The sequence below is a fragment of the Sturnus vulgaris genome, chromosome 28 (assembly GCF_052056855.1).
Source record: "Sturnus vulgaris isolate bStuVul1 chromosome 28, bStuVul1.hap1, whole genome shotgun sequence".
NCBI lineage: Eukaryota > Metazoa > Chordata > Aves > Passeriformes > Sturnidae > Sturnus > Sturnus vulgaris.
The window spans coordinates 4,001,757-4,021,557 of NC_142270.1; positions in this window are offsets into that span (position 1 = coordinate 4,001,757).

Genomic DNA, 19,801 nt, shown 5'->3' on the forward strand with positions numbered 1-19,801 from the left:
TAATGGATTAATTTTCTTCAGCACTCATGGGGCACATGCTACAAACCTTTTAAAAGCAGCACATCATTAAAATCACTAAAACTAAACTTTCAAACAAAGACACGGGGGAATGTGAAAATACATTTGCCACAGAAGGAAAAGAAACGTGCAGCCAGGGCCCTGCAGCCTGAGAGGTGCCTTGCACTCATCACATAGAGATCTTTGGAAATAAATGTTCTTTTGTATTTACAAATCATCTCTCATCCATAGAACAGAAAGTGCAAGGAATTACTATTAAATTTTATACTGCAATGCCAAGGCATTCTGAGATTATAGCAAATAATTTTCCACATATCAATAATTTATTGAAGGAGGCATTTGTTGAGGATTTTACTGCCAGGCACTCAGGGGGGCTGATAATGAATTTGTGGTTCCCTTGATGCCAGAGCAGCCATGGGACTGGGGGTGTCACATGTGCTTTTCTCTGGTTTTATGGTCACTAGCAGAGCTCACATTGTAAGCACTCGGATCTTGAGCCGTGCCAGGTTCCAGAAAACTGACAAGGAAAGTCTGACTGCAAAAAAAAAACCCCAAAGCTTAACTCCAACAGAAAAAGGAGCATGAATTTTTTTTTTTTTTTTTTTTTTTTTTTTTTTTTTTTTTTTTTAAAAGCCCCCAAAAAACTACAGCTCACAGAAATAGAAACTGTGAAGTTTGCCCATGGTCTCTTGGCTCCAGTGAGTGTCCCAGGATGCCAAAGACTTGTCATCAGAGTCACCATGGAACGTGGGAAGAGCACGCTGCTCCCCTGCTCCTGCTGCTGCCCAGGCTCCCCCTGTTTGTGGCACTAACTCCTCCTGGGAATTTCTGTGCATCAGAAATCCCTTCATGCTGCTGACATGGGCTTCGTGGAAGCAAAATAAAATACCTGCTGGTGACATAAAGAGTAGATTTTTCTCTCCATGAGAAATGACATGCCAGTGTGTTCTCTTTAAATCTCAGCTGAACATCATTAAATACTCCAAAACGAGATTAGCAAATATTTTCAGCTCTCTGTCGTTCAGGGAATCACAGAACCCAGTGCCTGAAACTGCTGGGACAACTGCTAGAGAGTTTATTTTCCTTGTTCCCTCCATGCTTTGCTTTTCATGAGAATGTTTGCACAACCCCTGGCTGAAGTGGACTTTGACACCAAAGTTTATTTTTTCAGGTTCATTGCTGATGCCTTGATTTAGTTCTTATTCTACAACAGCATCATTATCCCAACTCCAGTGCAGTCAATGAAGCTCCATCAGTGCAGCAGAAGTGGGAGCAGGGCAGGGTTTGAAGGATCTCATGGAGCAGATACTGAAATCAAAGGGAAAAGATTTGAACTTGGGCTTGTTTTGGGTCAGACTGCAAAAAACCAAATCAGGCCTCCCTAGAAGGGACTGGATGTGGCCAGAGAAGGAACTCAAGTCAAAGAGAGGAGATTTTAACTTGGGCTTGTGTCAGGTCAGACTCAAAAACCCCAAATTAGCCTTCCATAAAGGGGTTGGGGTGGGTGGGAGGAGGAACACGCTGCAGTCTAAGAGCAAAATGAGAAACTGGCTCAGAACGGGTGAGAGCCCTTTGTTTGGTGGAGTAGGAGAAAAGAAATTGTCTCATTTTCCTCCGTGTTTGAGCAAATTCAACCTCCCCCTGCAGCTCTTCCACGTTTTCTATTAAAATCTTTGAGACACCGTGCAACAAAGAGAGATTGGTTCTTACACTGGCAGCATTAAAGAGCCAAAAACTGCATTTCTATTCACTTAAACCTCTTCCCTTCCTAAAAAGACATCATTGTGCCAGAAAAATCTGCTCTAGAGCTCTTTGTCTGCTCTCTCAGGTGAGCTCCAGCCCTTCCTTTCATCTCTCGCAGTCCCCAGGGCAGAGCCTTGATCCACTCACAGCTCCTCTCCAGGGACCTGAGAGGGACTTTGAGAGACTTCACCCCCAGACACATCAGTGGCTTCTGCTTTGTGGAGATTTTGCAATAAGAGATGCAAAACTCGCTCCTGTCATTGACTTTTGTGATGCCTGGAATTTCTTTGCCATAAGCACATCCCTCCTCGAGCACTATTGGGAAGGATTCCTGCCTGCCCCTCCCTCCCTGCCTCCAAAGTTTGCTCTTTTTTGGTTGGCAGGGAATTGCTTCCATTTTTTTTTTTTTTTTTTCTCTTTGCAACTCGAAGGATTCCTCCACATCGTCCAATTTAAGTCTGCAGATAAATAATTCCATTTTCAATTTCAGTCTTCCTCCAATTAAGCCATGACTCTTAAATGATGTCAGAATTTTTTTATCCTCATACCAAAGTGCAGAGGTAAAACTGAGACAACAAACTAGTTTTGAATCCTTTAATGGATTTTTTTTTTTTATTCATCCTCTTGACAAATTGTTCTAAATAACAAGAAAAATCTCCCTGCCAGTTTTCTGTATGAGGCAGATTTTGAATCCATACAATTTTCTGTATGGATTTTCCAGACACTGCAGCTCCCAAAGATCAACAAGAATAAATTGCAAATTAATTGATTCTATTACTGTTCTCCAAATGAGCTTCCTCCACCTCTCTGGAATAGGACAAGCTCTAGGATGCCTCAGAGAAGAGAATTAAATCATCTTTGTATGTTTACATTCAGACCTGCCAAATAATTTGTAGAAAGGGAGAAACATTGCACCATCCCTGGAAGGGATGGAAAACTTAAATTGCATATCCTTAAGGAGATGTACAGAGATACAGATGGAAGTGACTTCGTTAAATCGATGGTTTTTTTCTCAGTTTTACAACTATTATGAACAAAATGTAGAAAAAAGAGGGTGCAGCTCCTCCTATTGCAAAGAACCCAGAGACTGGGATGGGAATAATACACAATAATGATAATAATATAACAATAAAATAAAGATAATGGGAATCTGCATTAACATCTGGCCTCTCCTTTAGGTTTCAATCTTGTCAGAACAAGCAGCTCTTGTCACATATTGCTAAATAATCTACTGCAGGGGCAGTCCATCTCAAATAATGGTAAATTCTGAATTTCTGGCTCCCTGCAGGACACTCAGAGCCAGGGTGAACCGTGATTATTTCAGACCTTTGTGCTTGTGGGACCCCTGTGAAAACCACAGTGAGCTTTGGAGGAGGCTTTGAATATTTGTCACTAAAAGGCAACTTATCCAAAATGTAAAGAGAGCAGCACACACAGAGTCAGGGACAGCCAGCCTGGGTACAAGGTGTCCCATCTGTGCTGCTGGAGTCAGCAAGTCAGGAGTCCCTGTGAATCCTTCAGAGAAAAATCAGAGTGCAGGGATTGGATTAAAGCCTTTGGATGGATTGAAGTGTGTTAAGCCACTCACACATCAGGCAGAGGTGAAAGTTTGTTTTAGCATGAATGAGCAAGCAAGTAAGTGAGTAAATAAATGGAATGAGTAAGTAAGTAAGTGAAATAAGTTTTAAGTGCTTTTAGTGAATAAAAGTCTCAGATGCCAAAAAAGTAGTGCATGTTCTAGTGAAGGTTGAAAAACATAATCCTAGATAGTGGTGTATCCGTGGAGGCTCCAGGAAGATAGTTTTAAATATAATAAAGTTATAGTTAAGAATATTGCCTACATTTTTCAGCTAGAACAGGATAGACCATGTGCATAGTTTATACATAGCCTGGGGTGCTAAAAAACTACAATTCTAATAAGTTAAGAAGTAGTGGTTTGAGTTTGTGTCTTAGCTTGTTAAAAATTTCTGTTAAAAAAAAACATGCATTGGGGAGAGCTGGTGCATTTTCCATTGCATTTTACCATTGCATTTTACCAGTGCATTTTACCAGTGCATTTTGCTTTTGCCATTGCTTTGCTTTGTTTTGCTTTTGCCTTTGAGACTGATGTGCTTCTGCAATAAATAACTTTATAGCAATTATTAGCTGCTTGGCTCATTGAAGAAAACAACCCGACAGGTTAATCCTCACACTGTGCCCCATTCCACTGACAGCAGATGTCCTTTGCCTCTGAAAAAAACCCCTTTGTTGGTGCAGGGCTCCGGGAGTGACAGAGTTTGTTGTGTGGCAGCTCAGAGATGAATCCTTTGGGCTCTGCTGGTTTCTCTGCAGGTCCAGCTGCTCCCAGGGCAGCGGGGGCTGAGCAGCACCCAGGGACATGGCACATGGGGCAGGTGTGGCCATTCAGTGCTTGGAAGCTTCTGCAGGTCCCCCAGGAGCCCTGGTGAGAGCCCTTGCAATAAATCATTGTTCATCTCGTTGTTGTCAGCAGAGAAAGGAATCAGCGGCTCCATCTGGGCTCTGGCATCTCCTCATTCAGCAGGAGAGGTCCCAGAGGATGCTGAGGGAGGGACAGCAGCTCTGGAATGAGAAGGTGGCACTGGGGATGAAGATTTCTTTCCTGCCTGCTCTGCTCCAGAAGGGAGTGGCTGTGCCCAGGTTTCTCCATCTTCAGAAAAGAATCTGTTCCACATCCCAACCATCCAGGGGGAATTACTGTCCCATCCCTGGAAGGGTCCAAGGCCAGGCTGGAGCACCCTGGGACAGTGGGAGCTGTCCCTGCCATGGCAGGGGTGGCTCTGATGGGATTTAAGTTCCCTTCTCACCCCAACCATTCTGGGATTCCCTGATTTCTGTTATTAAAGGCTGACAATCCCTTCTGATTCTGGCAGCTTCACAAACATCTGGCATTTTCAGTGTTTCCCAGTCTATAGCAAGTCAATGCTGATGGATGATGAGGTTGTAAGGGGATTTCAAGACATCCATAGTTCTAAATAAGATTGAAATGTCATGTTTAGATCAACCTTTTCCAACAAAAGAAATCAAAGAGTTATTTTAATTTACATTATGTGTTAATGGGTTTGCCTATGGCTTGCCATTAAGTTGAACTATCAATAAAAGAAGAGGGGTTTTTACATTTACAATTGAAAATAACCACTAAAACAGAATTAGTTATAATTGCCTCACTGATATGCTTTAACCCTAGCTCTCCAAATGTGTGTGTCCACACCACAACTCTTTGGAACTTTCTCCTGGGATCACCACAAGTTAAACAAATGTTTCCCACGGTCTAGGGCTGGGATACAACCCTTCTGCAGGGATGGCTGCCTGACCTGGAATGCCAGCCAGGCTGACTCCCACAGCCAAGGAATCACACTCCAATCGAATGTCAGCTGTTAACGAGTCCTAAACTCTTTTATCTGATGCTTTAGGTGATAACCCAAGTGTGGACACACACATTGACAGAGCTGGGGAATCCCAGCTTGGGAATTCCTTCCAGGCCTGGATTTCTCCTGACTCTCAGCTCCATTCCCAGGCTGACAAGCTGACTGCAGCTTCAGTTAGGGAGGAGTCTCCCAGGGTGACAACACGGTGACAAACAGAGTGGAATTCATCACCAACATTAACCCCTGGTGTCTTTCCCGTGGGACACATCCTGAGGTGCTGTCCCAAGGATGTTTTTCCCAATTGTCCCATGAGCTCCTGTGCTGTCCTGGCTGCACTGACACACTTTCAATCCGGGCTGGCTGTACAATAAATTGGCCTTTTTTGGGTGTTGCTGCCCTTTCTCTCTCTGTGCAGGGCAGTGAGCACACCCAAGGAATTAGCTGAAAGAAAATGAGGCCAAGGAACTCCTGAAGAAGCTGCAGAGCTCCTCCACAGAGTGAGCAGAGCACAGGCAGACCCAGCTTCCTCTCCCAATCATCCTGGTGGTACTGGAAGCTCTGTGCTGGCACAGTAAACAAGAGAGAGTTGTTTTCTTTCTGCCTCAGATAATGGATACAAATTCCAAAAATCATTTCACGCTGCATGAACAGGCAGCTTGTTTGTGGCTGGGCTGTCATCAGGACAGTGTAAGCTGGGAGCTGGAATGGGGAGAGGAACCAATGGAAGTCTGGGCAGCTTCTGCTCCTGCAGTTCTCGCTGCTTCCACATTTTCTGCAGGAATTTGGGAGCCCCCTGGGCAGGTTGCTGTTGCAGGGGCCAATAAATACTGACCTCGATAAATGGCAGAGTGAATGCTCTGTGTTTCAGGTTGCATTCTGACAGGTTTAACCTTTCAGGGGTGTAATTCTGCCAGCACAGCTCTCCATCCATCTGTCCTGAAAACCCACTGAGAGTGATTTTACTAAGAGTGGGATTCAAAAATTCCCTGCCCTTAGCCACAGCCATTCTGCAGACACAATTCTAATTAAAGCTCACCTTACAGTGGAATTAAATACAAAATTCTGGCTCGTGCATCCCTTGACCTCTTCTTTTACAACAAAATTTAACATTCATATGTTAAATATATGTAACAAAATTTTATAACAAAAATTTTATTCACAGATGTGAGAATTAGGCACTCAAATCCTGCTTAACAAGACACTCTGAGTCAGCTGTTGCCTTCTTATTGCTGCCCAGGGGGACAAATAAATCAACATTAAATATTGTGGGTTTGAAACCACCTGGTCTTAGCACTGCTGCTCTTCCTCTTTCATTTCTTTTCTGAATGACTGTGGCTTCAACTCTGCATCATTAACCTAAAAATGGGTTTTGTTTTGGAGAAACACAGAACAAACCCACTGTGGCATTAGTGGGATTGTCTTCCAAAGAGTTCCTTGCTGAACTAGATTAAAGGACACCACAAGAAAGGGTTAAACCAGGCACTGATAGACTCCATCAGGGCCAGAACACATCATTTGCAATAGGTAACAATTTATTCCTGGTTATAACACAAAAACCCCCTCATCCTTTGTCCTGTCTGATCATCACTGCTGCCTCACCACTAAATATCAGCTCTGATCATCACTGCTGCCTACCTGCTAAATAAAATGCTGCTTTCTGCCTTTTTTGTTGAATCCTGAAAGAGATTTTTTTTCTTTCTTTCTTTCTTTCTACAGAAAGAAAATACCTCAGCAGTGCTCCCCTCTGCAGCTGACTCATCTGCAGTGGCATTTATCCAGAATATCAGCTCTCTACCCATGTGGTGGGGAGTTTTCTGGTAAAAACAAGGAGAAAACAACACTTCTCAGCTGTATCAGAGCCGGTTTTGTGGTGGACAGGTTCTTTGTTATTCAAACACTCTCCATTTTTTGAGACAGGGAGAGAATTCCAATTACCACAAGAACACAGCAGAAAATTTGCAGCCTCTTAACAAACCCAGTCAGATTTAGAGGAGCTACTCAGAATGCTTAAATTAAATAGAATTTTTTTTAGCCCTGAGATTTTCTTTTTACTGACTGCACAGTATATAAAGTGGGCCAGGAGTAGCTAAGAGTGTGTCTGGCATTTAATGCACAATTTTCCACTTCTTCCATCAGGTTGCTGCTCCTCATTTCATTTCCTTTCTGTACATTATGGGGGTTTAGTATTCATGATGATGATAAAATATCTAATCCAAGGCACTGCCAAGGGAAATTTTAATCAAAGGCCTTTCACAGCTGAAAGGCTGGCTTGGTTAAGTGATCAATATCTACTGATGGAAAGAGTTTGGAAGAAAAACAATTCTCTTTGCTTACGAAAAAGAAGTTGCTCTTAGAAATTATTAGAAACTTGGGCCAATTTTTAAGTGGGATCCCACCTGAAATAGGTTGGGTGAAATCATCACACAGCCATTTTAGGAGCTGAGCTGTGCTATTCACTGAAACCTGAATATGAACAGTTTGTAGATATCTGACAGTTTGGGAAAGAAAAATCTACAGCAAATGTCATCTGTGCACAACAGGACTTGTTCTGTCTCAGAGCTGCATTTTTTACTTCACTCCACAAAATATTGCTGGAAATCTGCCAGGCACACGGGGTAGGAGGATGAGGAGCACTAATTAATATAATTGTTTGAAAGAATAACCATGTAAAGATTGTACAGAGCTTTATATCAATGTCAAGGGGTAAAGATTTGCCCCAGCAGCAAATGAGGATCAGGGATCAGATCCCACCAGGATGGGACAGGGAGAGATGAGCTGTAGAGGATCTGAGTGCAGGTTGATTTGGAAGGAACATCCCATCACTCCTGACAAAAGTGATTTTTTTACAGCTTAATTACCTGGGAGCAGGTTCCTAATCCTGCCCTTTTAAGGCTGCCCGTTCCAGAAATCCTTTTATTAAGCAAAATACAAAATGACTGGGTTTCATTTCCGATTGCTGTCAGTTCTTTTTCCAAATCAGGATGTGATGGATCGATTGATCCATCTCAGACATTTCAGAGCCTGTCAGAAATCAGTGACACAGAACTTCAGTGGGGGCTGTCCTTGTTCTCTCCTGTGCCCCTCTAAGCCCAGTCTAAGTCCAGGTAGATCAGGGAAGTTCCAAGAGCAGGATTCCCATGAGTTTCATGAACAAACATGAGTTTCTCCTTCACCTGATTTCTGGTCTCATATTTGCATACATACACATACAATCAAACACTTTCTTTTTTTTTCAGGTATTTCTACGATTTCTTCATCAAAATAGATAATTCTTTCCCATCCTCCTCTTAAAAATACTTTAAAATTGAGATGAACTATTAATTCATGTTAACACAATGTGGTTTCACCTTTTTCAGGCTTTGTCCATGTTACTGACTGGTCATTTCCCTAACTTGGAGCTCAGGAAGATTTTTCTTTCCCTGGGAAAACTCACTGTGGGAAAAGGTTTTATTGCAATAAAAACTCCCCTGGACTGGGGTCTGCAAGCAAAAGCACATCACCATTCACAGAAATACAATTCCCTGGCTGGCACTAGCACATGGTGAAAAAAACCAAATCAGGGAAAAACCAAATCAGCCCCAGGAAAATTTAAAGATCTGAGCTGTGACCAAGCCAGGCCTTCCCTTGAGAGCTCAGGTACTGCTCAGGTTTGGAGCTGGTTGTTGGACCCAACTCTAAAAGCACAGCCCAGCATCCTTTTATTTCAAATATTTCGTGGGATGACAGGAACACTTACAGTCAAAGGCTGATCCACCAGCCAAGTTATTTTACTGAGAACAAAAGTCCAACGTTGCTGAAGCTGCATTTGCTTTGCCAACAAATTATCTGAAGGAAGAAACCCTGAATATAATGTACCCTCTGGATAAATTTGCTGCAGGCAAAAAGCTTTAGGTTTTCACAGCTCACTTTCCCCTCACAGCAGCTCTTAAACCCGTGGATTTGAACAAGAGAAATCAGCAGTGTTGCTGTAGAAATCCATGGTTATTCTCTGCAAATTGCTCCTTTCTTTGCAGTGGAGCCTGATCCTCTGCCCCCAGGATTTTCAAGGCTGTCTGTATTCCCAGATTTTCTCCCAAAACAAGGCTCTGCTCCTTGGCCTGGTGCAGCCTGGAGGGTCTGGCTGGAGCAGAGCTGGGCAGCCACTGGTATTTGTGGAGCACTGGGATTTGGGAGCTTTGCTGCTGCATGGCAACGAGCTTTGCTTGTGAAGATTACTCAGAAAATGTGAATTCATCCGGGGTTAAACCACAGGCTTTGCAAAACTCCTCAAGTTGCCAACTCGACAGTGCCTGCTGCCCCCTGAGTCCTGTTACCCCTTCCTGCTGTTCCTCTTTAATAAAAACTGAGCCACTCTCTGCTCCATCCAAGGCAAGAGTCCTCGGGGTGAGAAAGTCAGGTCAGGGATGGATGTCTCAGTTAATTTTGGTCTAGGTCTAATTTAGAGTCAGGTCTAAAGATCCATAACTGCAGTGATCACACTTTTTTTTTTGCTTTGCCCATCTCCTCTCACTTTGCCAACCAGCAGGACCCACGTGGACTCCACGAGGTGTGAGCTGGTAGGAATTTTTCTGGTTTCATGAGACTTTGCTGCTTTATTTTGGGGGGTCCTGGCCAAATCCAGCTCAGGCAGGAGGTCTTGACAAGCATCTTCAGCATGTGCCTTCCTGACCCCGATGTTTGGAGTCCTGGACATCTTCCCAGTCTGATGAGTTTGTGTCAGGAAATATCTGTGAATGCAGAAGGAAAAATGGGGATAATCAGAAATCTGCCTCCCTGGTAAGCCAGGCTGATCCCACTTCACTGCTGTGCCTGGCTGCCAGTCAGAAAAGCCATAATTCCCCACCACACCAGGGCCCTGAGAGCATCTTGAACTAGCAATAAATCCATGAAAATGGGTGCATTACTTTTCTCTCCTATGTGCCTCGTTGATATCATTTTACCTTGTTTCCTGCAGCGAAACCTGCTTTACAAACCCAGAGCAGCTCGAGGTAAATGAATGGATCCAGTCCCTGCTTGACTGCAGAGAGGGAAAAATTTTGCTTGGATTGTTTTCTACCCACAGAGATATTTACTGTAATATCCAAATGCTGTTTCCAGAACTCCTGCAGATGAAATGCAATTTTCTGGAGCACCAGGAAAGGAGGCAGCCTTCCTGAGAAGGGGATTTGGTGTCAGATGTGCCACCTTGGTGTGCAGGCTGCATTCCCAGGATGTTGGGAATATTCCTAGCTGGAAAGAAATAGAAATGTCCTGTTTCAGATGGGAGCTGTTGAACTCTTGCCTCACGCAATGCTTTACAAACATCAGCAAAATCAAGATTAAACCAAAGGGAATAATGCAGCAAGCAGAGCTGGGAGATGTTCTCCATCTGGGCTTTTTATGAACAAAACAGCAGCTGTCCTGTTTTTGATGATGCAGCCATCAGGATTGTTCTTTGGACAAAAAAAAAACAAAAAAAAAAACCCTGATTTTCTTATGCTGTTGTTGCTTTCCGTGGTTTTGGATGGTTTGCAGGCAGTGGGGAGCACCTGAGGGGTCAGAGCTCCTTGTTCCCCCAGCCAGGCACTGCAGCCACACCAGCACAAGGAAATTCAGGGATCACCAGGATCTCTGGTGAGTTTGTTAAAGACAGGCTTCTCATTTGCACCAAATAATAAAATCAATCTGAAGCCTTGCTCTGATATTCCACTCACCCCCACACGCCCTCCTTTAACACATTAGAAGGGTTTTAATTATTTCTCATTCTGTGCTGGGTTTTTTTTTTTTTTTCCTAATGGAGTTACAGTGAGATTTAAGCTGACCACAATTGAGCAGCTGGTTTTAAAGGCTTGGAATGGAGCTAAATGCAGCAACTTTGTTTAAAGCAAATACATTCCAAATATACCACATTACATGGAATAAGTCAGCGAATCCTCAGCTGAGGATTTTCACTCTCACAGAAAATGCCCCTTCCAGAGCCTAAAGGGGCTCCAGGAGATCTGGAGAGGGACTGGGGAATTAGAGAACAGAGGGCAGGGATGGATGGGATTTTGGGAAGAAATTCCTGGCTGGGATGGAATTCCCAGAGGAGCTGTGGCTGCCCCCGGATCCCTGCAAGTGTCCCAGGCCAGGATGGAGCCCCCTGGGACAGTGGGAGGTGTCCCTGCCATGGAAGGGGGTAGGAATAAATCACCCTGAAGGTCATTTCCCACCCAAACCACTCCATGCTTCATTTTATGATTCATCCTTTTCTTCCCATAACTGTTTGTTACCTCGATCTCAAATAAATGTCATATTGGTGAAATATGCTCTAGCATATGGGGAGAAATAAATACAGGAATATATCCAAGGAGTAATTCCAGCAGCAAGTGTCCCTTGTACCTTGCCAGAGGTCACCAGCACTGAATTTAAAGGCACCACGTTGGACTGGGACAGGGTCATTATTCTGCACAGACCAGCTCTCAGTCTTGATGAGAACCCAAAATTTTACAGCTGGCTCAGACATGTGGCACCAACAAGGACAGAAAAGCCAAGAGAGCAGAGCAGGAGGTTATTTAGGATGTCTGGGGTCAATTCTATGGAATGAAAACATTATTTAATCTCATGGAAGGCATTATTTAATCTCTGTGTCTCAGGATCCCCTCACTCCCCAGGCAAATTTTGTTTCATAGGGGCTGTTTAGTTTAATATTGAGGAGTCTCTGATACTCCAAAGCTGGAGCTGCCTCCAGCATTTTATGATATTTTTTATTTTCCTGCAAGGCACAAGAGAGATGAGTAGTGGGTGTGATTTTTAAAGTTTCAAAATATAAACTAAAATTAAGGCAACTGTGCATTTCAGCATCAGTCCCTGGATCTTTAACCCTCAAAATTGGACATTTGCATATAAATCAGAGGCTTCCAAGATTTTATTCCAGAAACTCTGCAATTCCTGCAGTGACTCAAGAGTATTTGTGTATAAACAAGTGAGCAGTGAAAGCCCAGCAGGTTTGGGATGATGTTCACTCCTATCCTCGTGCTGGATTTCCACAAATGGAAAATCACAGCCCAGAAAGCAGGATACATTTTCTGGGCTATAGGAACTGCTTTCTGTGCTTGTACCACACTCAGACACTGAAGGTGATTCAAACCATGGCACAGCAGAGGTGTCAATACAGATGTGTCAAGGAGGGGAAGGAAAAGGATGAAATCCAGGCTGGAATGCTGTGGTGGAGCTGTCCCCTCCCCTGCCCTCAGTGCAGGGAGCAGCAGGAGCTCTTTGCTCTTCCTCAGGGTGTGGAACTTGCACATCACAAACCCCGGAGCTGGGTGGCCAAAAAAAAACCCCAAATTCAAAGAGTTTTATGAAATCAGTCATAGCAGCATAAGCTGAAAATTTCCTTTCATTGTACTAAAAAGTTTCCTTTTTATTTCAGCCGTGCTAACTTCTCTGCAGCCCGAGAAGTTTGAAATAACCTCGTTCTTCTCCGCTTTCAAACTGTATTTTATTGATTTTGCTGGCATTATTGTTATTGTTTTAATGTGTCCAACCTGGCAATTTCCCTAGAGAACCTCCTTTCCAACACAAATGTTTGGATCCAGGCTGCTGTCTGTGCTCTGACCTCTCAGCCCAGTGTAGTAGGAACTTCCCAGACTTGTCTGCCCTTAAGAGCTTAATCCTACAGAAAGCAGTGAGTGCCAGGAAACCTTTTTACAGCATGGAAATAGGAATCCACTGTTTGCTCAATGAGAGACAGCAGAAAAGCTTGGGAACCAGTTAAACACTGACCTAAAGTGAATTCTGTGCTGCTGCTTGAAAGCATCCATTTAGTTGACATGGGCCAAAAAAGAAATGCCCCAGCAGAAATGCTTTGGTTTACCTTGTATAGAAGTGAAAGGAGAATGTTTCCCACTGTGGCTGGCTTTCTTGCCAGAATAAAAATAAAATAAAATTAAAAATAATAATAATAAAAAAAAAAAGGGCAAGTGAAATCAGGTCCATCTGCTTAGAATTAGCCCTGAGTTCATGCAGTGCACTGTGTGGCAGTGATGCTCCAGAGAGGAATGGAAGCAGGCAGTGAATTACAGCTCTCAGAACGTTTTCAGCTCAATGAAATTTGGAAAGTGAATTCCTAGGCAGTGATGTGCTTGCTTGAACAGTTTTTGTCAAGCAGAAGTTTCTGTCCAGAGCTTTTTGGGTCTGTATTTCTGGACCCAGAGTGAATTAGAGGAGCAAGGCTCCTGCATGGGAGCATTGGTGCAATGCCAAAGTTGCAGGATTGATGTGTTTGTGGTTTGGAGAAAGGTTTTCCTTCTGCTCTAACGTGGGGTGAAGATGAAATCTGGGATTTCAGTGGTTGTTCCAAAGGGGATTTACCCTCCCTCAGCAGGAAAGGGGCTGCCCAGGGGGGTTTGGAGTCCCCATCCCTGGAGGTGTCCCAGGAATTCCTGGAGGTGGCACTGGGAGCTCTGGGCTGGGGACAAGGTGGGGACTGGGCACAGCTTGGACTCGATGGTCCCAGAGGTCTTTTCAACCCTCAATGACTTGGATTAAAATATTTTTTACCAGGGGTCAGGAAGGGCACACAGGCCAATGTGAGGTCTCTAAAGAGAGAATTCCCTTCTCCTGCTACTCCTCAGCAATTGCAGGTTGCCAACACAAAGCTTTCAATAATCCAGAACGTTCCTTTAGGACAAAAGAAGCTGCTGGGAGTGGGGGGTGACTTCCCTCCTGTGAGAGATGGCCCTGCACGAATGGGAGCAGGGAGGTTTCTCTGGCACTGATGCACTGAGGAGTGAATTTTCTTTCAGTGGGAGTTTTCCTAGCTGAATTTCCCTAAAAGGGTCATAAAGATGCTGCTCATCTTTCCAGTTCAATGACTGATTCCTTTCTCGAGGGCTTCCTGCTTCTCTTGCTTGTCTCTGAAGTGTCTTACATTACCCTTCATGCAGGCTTGGAATTGCAAAAAAAAAAAAAAGTTTTTGCTGCCTGGTGTTTCATTTTTTGACTTTTCTTTATTTTTATTTTTAATTTTTCTTGCAGACCATGCATCACTGCAGACACCCAATTTCTGAGAGGATTGCTGCACTTCTGGCCAGCTTTGATGACTTGTGACTTTTCTATCCTGGCATGCTCAGTGGGAAGGAAAAATGCACTGAACAACAATTAATTTCTGGTTCCTCCATCACCAAAACATTTAAAACTCACTTCACTGAGACAGTCCCCCCATCATGCTGAACAAAAGGAGGAAAATAGAATTATGCAGCTCTTTTCATTTGAAATCAGATTATTTAACAGGAGTTTTTATGTTTCCCAGGGCAGCACTGCTTGGTCAGTGCTCACACTGGGAAATCAGCAGGGCCTTTCTTTTTATCCTGAGTATTGGTTTTGTAAGGAAATTCAGATGCAGAAAAGCACATGATGAGATATCACTGGTTCTTTATCTGATTAAGTGAATTAATGAACAGGCTTATTAAATCATTCATTCATTCATTCATTCATTGACTCACTCATTTGTTTATTTAACTGAATCTCTTTCCTCCCCTGTAGCTCTTTACTAAAATAAGTCAGTGTTTAAGCTTCAGCTTTTTGGAGATAAGGTTTAGAAAATGTGTGTCCCTAGATCCTGGGAACTCTATGGTAGTAGTAGTAGTAGTAGTAGTAGTAGTGGTAATATTAATTCTAAGCAAAGCAGGCTCAAATATTAGGCCAGAGGGACATTTTTCATCTCCTCAGCCTGATAAACCAACAGTCAAATAAGCAGCAAAAGGAGCAACACTCCCAAGACAGGCTCAGAAAATCACACAGACACTTTGTAATCTCAAACCTCTAATGGATCCTTTGCAAGGGATTTTTTGGTTATGAGATAAAAACTTAAATAAATCAGCAGTTAGTCCTTTCCTCCAGGTACTTAGTACTGCACCAAGAACCAGGCATTAAAAATAGGAGACGTCATCACCTCCCCTCCTTGTGTCCCACTGACTTTAGGACGAGGTTTAATTACAAAACCCAGCACTTGAGATGGGTTTCTCTCAAGTTGAGTCGCAGGAATTTTGTGCCTTTTTTGTCTGAATGATTTCTGGAGGGAATATCTTTGGTTTGGGTTCATTCTTTGGTGTCTAAAGACCAAAACACTGGCACTGACTCCAGCCAGACTGGGAGCATTGGTGGGACCAGTTTCAAGGTGGAGAAGAGCCTGAGAAATCCCAATTTCCAAACGTGTGGGTTTTGAAGCTCCAGGGAAGGAGGATTTTCTGACACAGGGATATGATTGGAACTCATCTCTCTTTGAAGTGGCCCTCTCTAGTGACCATAAACCAGGGAAAAGGCTCCAACCCAGCAGCTATAAAGACTCTTGGTATTTTGGTCATCTTTTGACCTAAATCAAAGCCCAGTCCTGTGTGAGCATCAACAACCTCGTGTCAGCTCACAGAGGACCATGGAACATCTCTGTAAATCCTTTTGCCACATGCCCAAACCTTTTCCTCACTGCACTAAAACTCAGAGACCACTTTATTTAAAGAAAATGTTTTAAATCTATATATCCATGTATCTATATATGTATATATCTATATATCTATGTATCTATATATCTATGGGTAGATAGATAGATAGATAGATAATAGATAGACAGACACATATAAGGGATGTGAAAAATTCCTCAGGCCATGGGGAGAGGGTAAAAGGTATCAAAGGAATTGCTGCCAACTTACAGCTCTGAAATAAGGAGGCATTTATTGAACAATAACAACCATGCAAGGCTAAGATATAGTGTTTTCATTGACAATAAATTGTGATTATCTAAAAACACAGAGGACATAAATGTCAGCTGGGGAGCTGGGAACAGAATCAGGAGACAACTCCTGAGGCTGATTCTCCATTGCCAGGAAATCAGAACCTGAACAAACCCCTCTGTTCCTCCAGACAAAATCCTAAAAATGCACATGGAACAGTCTGCAATGCTTTTCCCATTTTCAATTAGGATTTATAATCATCCTCACAGAGAAGAATTCCTTCCCAGTATCCCACCCAGCCCTGCCCTCTGGCACTGGGAGCCATTCCCTGTGTCCTGTCCCTCCATCCCTTGTCCCCAGTCCCTCTCCAGCTCCCCTGGAATGTGCTGGAAGCTCTCCCTGGATCCTTCCCTTCTCCAGGTGAACATTCCCAGCCCTCCCAGCCTGGCTCCAGCCCATGGAGCATCTCCAGGGCCTCCTCTGGACTCTCTCCAGCATCTCTCCACATCCTCCTGATGTGGAGGCAGCTCTGCAGGTGAGGTCTCACCTGAGCAGGGCAGAGCAGGAGAATCCCTTCCCCTGCTGGTGTTCAATTAAAGATTTTCACATGTAAAACCATTTTGCATTGTAAATCTCATTACCACCTTGTTTGGTGTTTCAAGTAGAGTTTTAAATGCCAAGCAGTTGGGAGGGTTTGTTTGGGTTTTTTTTGAGCTTTTTGTTGTCTCTTTGTTTTTTCCCTGAGATGCTAATTTGTGGTAATTGCATTCTGCAGCCATGAGAGCCTGGCTCAGAGGAAGGGAATTATTGGTGTGTGTATTTTAGTAATAACCATCAGAGAGCCAGGAAAAAAAAAAAAAAAAAAAAAGAGAGAGAGACAGAAGAAAACGTATCATTAAAATGCTCACGTCCCTCGGAAGAAAGCTCCAGCTTGTTCCTTTAAGGGAATAAAAATCTGTCTGGTGTCTCTCAAGCACCTGTGTCTGCTGGCATCCCATCAAATATACCAACTGCATAGATTTCTACAGACAGCCTTAATTTAGGGCAATTAGCGCTAATTAAAGAAGAAATGGACAATGGTTTTGGTTGCAGCACAAGGTGCATGGAAGCTGTTAACTCCTTTCATGATCTGAGGTTCTTGAGGGGAAGACCCATCAGGAGAGAAAGAATGAAGCCCAGGTGTAATGGCAATACCTGAATACCTTAATTAGGGACAATTAGCGCTGTGCTGTGTTCAGGGCTGGGCTTGAGACACAAGAGAGCAGAGTGAAGGAGCAAAGGCTGCAGCAGGAGCCAGGAGTGATGTGGCTCATCCCGTGCCTGCCCAAAGCTGAGCAGCAGGTTGGCCTCGGAGAGGTTAAAGCAGCAGCTCCAGGGGTCATGTGCAGGTATGATGTCAATTCTCTGGTCTTGTGCGGATTTGTGGGCTTGTTCTACAAATGTCTCTTCATCTGGAACATCCTGTGCTGCCCGCTGTGTGACAGGCTCCTAAATTAGCCGGGTTTGTGCATGGCAGTGCCTGTCCATGAGAGGAAGGGCTCGGTGAGCTCAGACACGTTTCTGGAGCTCCAGCTGCTGACTCTGACTTTGGGGGGCTTTGGATGTGCTCCCTGGCCAGGCCAGTGCTGCTCCCTGGGACCCAGAGCCAAGAGGATTCTGCTGCACATTCCTTTCCAAGCTGCTGACTTCTGCTGTCATCAGCTCCAGCCCCTTTCCTTCCAAAGGGATCTGGGACAAGATGTGGTGATAAGCAAGTACTGGGGAAATATGTGCCTATGGAAAGACTGATACACCACTAAAAGCACTTTCCCTAAACAATTTTTTTTTTTTTTTGAACAGTTGCTGCCTGGGGATGGCAGTGGGTGGCATGAGCTCTGAATTTACAGTCCCCAAGTACCACAGCTCCTTGGAGATGAGAGGCTCCATCACTATGGGCTGAGCTGCTTGGAGGATTATTTAAACACAAGCTGCAGTTGGGAGCACAGGAGGGAGGTGGAGGCTCAGCAGAGATGACAGAATTATTCACAAAGTCTGAGGTCTGAGCCTGGACAATCAGCCAAAACAGGGGACAACACATTCACAGCAGCTTCCAGCCCCTCTGGAATAAGAATAAAGACACAATTTCACCCCTGGGATTTTTCAGAGCCATGTTTCCCTAAGAGATTTACTGCACTGTGTGCCCTGGATGGCAGGGAAATCTTACAGGCCTGTGGTGAGTGCTGAGGCACAGGACCAGACCTAAATCCAGCTCAGATCCAGGAAAGATAAAGCAGAACTCTGGGTTTATTTCTGTTCTATGAATTGTGATCTGCACAAAGAGCTGCATGTGCCACACAGGACAGAGCTCTGGCCTTAAGGGGAGCTCTGCCTTACCAAAAGTTGGGATGAGAAAAGGAGATGAAAGGAGATGCTTTGGTGATTAAATCAAGTCAGAGGGATGAAGGAGGTGTTCCAGCATCTCTCAGATGGGCAGGCAGCAGATAAAAGACTGAAGGAAGGATTTCAGTGAGTTCAAGAAAGGCATGATTTAGACACATCTTCAGTTTTTCTCTACAATTTTAATATATTAAGGATGAATGTCGAGCTAAAGCTCAGAAAAGTCGTGTGAACTCTCACCTGAGGGAAGCAGCAATGCCAGGATGGGAATGGAGGCAGCAAGACCCAGGAGGGATGAAAAGTGAGGCAAGCACTCATCTCTGGGTAGATTTATTTCAGCACCAGGTAAAATCAGTCTTTCTGAGGTTACAAAAGAGCCCTGTCCTCCAGATGTGGTCAGATTTTATCAGATCATCCAGGTAATCAATCAAACCAGGAAATTTATTATGAGTTACACAGAAATAAACATTTAACTGCTCCTCTCAGTAATTAGGCAGCTTTCAAACCTGCAGCTAAACACAAAATCCAGTGGCCCAAGTCTTCATCTGTGGAGAATTAAGAAGGTACCCTGAGTTTTAAAGAGGCTGCCTTGATTTATGCAAAAGCATGGATCTTGTTTAGCCAGCCTGTGCTTAAGTGATTTAGGAGCATGGTGAAAAAATCCCTATGAATCCCAAGATGGAGAAACTTCTAATGCTTGGATATCTTATAATGAAATATGAGATCACAGGCAGATCTACCTGGTTTGAAAATTCCAGCCTTTTTTTATGCCTAACACTTTTTTAAATCCACATTTTGAATGCTCTCTCTGAGCCCCTATGCTGGGTTGGGATTTTTCCTTTCTAAACGCTCAGAATTTTCCAGTTTATCTTCAACTCAGCCGTGCTAAAAGCTTCAGGCTGTCCTAGTCCTAAAAGACAGTGGAATGAGTCCAGCTTTGGGTTTAATAGACACATTTAATATCTCTTGCCTTTGGGTGGGTCTTTCCTATCCAAGCAGAAGTCGAACCCTCACTGAAAACTGAAGGATGATTCATCAAAACAACCCTTTTCACTTCTTTCTAGGCAAGTAAACAATAATTTCAAAGCCTGGAGCACCTCAGAGAAGTTCCTGCACTCCTGGTCCAGCTGTCTGCATGGTCTGGCACTGAGCTGAGCAGATTTACCAAAGGCACTTCATCAAATGCCATCAGACACACAAACAATTGGATCCGGGCCTTTTGATGAGGTGTTTGTAATGAAAGCACAATTGCTGCCCAAAAGTCAGGATTTAGGGCCCTGATTTTGCCACCTGTCAGCTCAGAAACAGCTGAGCAGCTGTGGATTGCCTGGAGCTCTCCCTAGGGACCCTCTGGTGCTAATGAGTATAATTAAAAACACAGAAAGCACAGGATCTGGTTTGTGGGTGCTACCAGGGCACAGTCAGGGACAAATCTTACTCAGAAGGATTAAAATCCAAATGAACAAGAGAAAGGAGACAAAAGCATTATTTGCTCCATGTCAAAGATTAATATACACCCAGAAATGGACCTGCCAAAGATCAAAGATGGAAAAGGAGCTCACCCAGGGTTTTGTTCCTTCCTTACAT